Genomic DNA, 2,500 nt, shown 5'->3' on the forward strand with positions numbered 1-2,500 from the left:
GAAATAATAATAAAATCATTATCATTGTTATTAAAATTATTATTATTATTATTGTCATTATTATTATTATTATTGTCATTATTATTTATAAAATTATCATTATTACTATTATCATTATATAAATAGTTATAATGATAAAAATAGCAATAATAATCTGCATAATAATTATCATAGCCGCAATAATGATGATAATAATGATAATCATGATGATAATGACTATAATGATAATAATCATGAAAATAATGACAGTAATGATAACAATGATGTAAATAATTCTTATTCAGTCCATTTATAATGAAATAAAGAACAGAAGTAATAGAATTCCAAAAGTCGAAAAAACGGCAAAATCTAGCGTATTACAGCCTTTTGAGAGAAACGTCGAAAAAAAACTTTTATGCTTTTTAATGGTAATTATGATGATTTTCATGACAAATCCTTTATCATTGACAATAATGATGATAATTATGACAATAATGACAATGATAATAAATATAATAATGATAAAATAATTACAATGATAATTTTGATAATTACTGCAATAATAACAATAATTAACTCTATTCCAATAATTTTCATACTAATAATGGCAATATAAATAATAATATCATTATCATTGTCATTATAATTATTATTGTCATTATTATTTCTAAAATTATCATTATTGCTATTATCATTATATAAATAGTTATAATGATAAAAAATAATAATTAGCATAATAATTATTATAACTGTAATAATGATAAAAATAATGATAATGATGATAATGACTGTAATGATAATAATCATGAAAATAATGACAGTAATGATAATAATTATGATAATTATCATTCAGTCGAAAGACCCCCTTTTTCGCTTTTTAATGTTAATTATGATGATTTTAACATTAATTCAGGTAATTATGATAATTTTCATGATAATTCCTTTATTATTGACAATAATGATGATAAATATGATGATAATGAGAATAATAATGATAAAATCATAATCATAAATCATAATGATAATTTTGATAATTACTGCAATAATAGCAATAATCGACTCTATTCCAATAATTTTCATACTAATAATGGCAATAGAAATAATAATAACATCTTTATCATTGTCATTATAATTATTATTATTGTCATTATTATTTCTACAATTATCATTATTGCTATTATCATTATATAAATAGTTATAATGATAGAAATAGCAATAAAAATTAGCAAAATAATTATTATAACTGCAATAATGATAATAATGATAATCATGATGAATATGACTATGATGATATAACCATGAAAATAATGACAGTAATGATAATAATGCAGAAGGGATCAACAAACACCTACAACAGAAAAATGTACATGCAGGGAATGAGATTGTCGCAGACAACATTCAAGGAGAGAGAAAAACATGAGGACACATCAACTTGGTGGTAAATTAGACACGCATACACACTCAAGGACAAATCCGGAGCCGCGATGACACATTTAGAGGACAGTGAAACAGGCGTGGCCGCAAGGAGGCACAAAAAACGAAAACAAGAAAAATGTAATGTTGGACACCTCCCAGCTCACTTGCCTTCTTTCGTATTCAGTTCCTGGGTTCGCATGTCTAACTTTCCACGTCCGCGCGTGATTCAGCAAGTCAAGAGGGATTAAGTCGGAAAAACAAATCGAATATGTAGAAGGTCGATCGAAGGATGCCCCGTCCTTTCTTCAAATATTTATAGATTGTATATATAATTTATAAGAGTCATGTCGATAGATAAGCAGGTGTAGAGCAGGTATGCTTTCCTCTTCATATGTCTAATTGTACAGGGTTAGCGATGATATCACTGTAAGTATGCAAATGAGTGATTGGGTGTGTGAGGATTCGGGTGATCGAGCCATTTGCGTGTTCATGTCGATGGGTTCACGAACCCGAAACAGAGGTGACGTCGGCAACCTGGTATAACTAATGCATTTATTCATGATATAAAATTAACTACCGACATTCCAGTTCACCGTAAGCCATACCCAGTTCCTCACTATTTGCTAAAAGAATTCGACAATGAAGTAGATCTGATATTGAAATTAGGAGTAATTGAACCTTCCGATTCACCCTATTGTTCGCCCGTAGTTCTCGTTAAGAAAGCGGATAATACTTGGCGATTTTGCGTCGATTTCAGAGCGCTCAATGATGTATTTTCGATTTGGAGCCGATGCCTACTCTCGATGGAGCGCTGGGGAATTTTGTCGGCGATCGCTTATTCTCGGAGATCGATCTATGCAAAGGTTACTGGCAGATACCGTTGTCCGACCGTGCGAAAGTTTACACTGCTTTTGCCACTAACCGAGGATTGATGCAGTTCACTAGATTACCCTTTGGCTTAAAAACTGCCTGTACAACGTTTATACGTTTAATGCGGAAGGTATTATATGGACTGAACAATATAGACTGTTATTTTGACAACATAGTAGTTCATAGTAAAAACTGGCCTGATCACTTGCTAGCTCTGGAATGTCTATTTAATAGA

Source organism: Penaeus vannamei, chromosome 22, assembly GCF_042767895.1.
Source record: "Penaeus vannamei isolate JL-2024 chromosome 22, ASM4276789v1, whole genome shotgun sequence".
Lineage (NCBI taxonomy): Eukaryota > Metazoa > Arthropoda > Malacostraca > Decapoda > Penaeidae > Penaeus > Penaeus vannamei.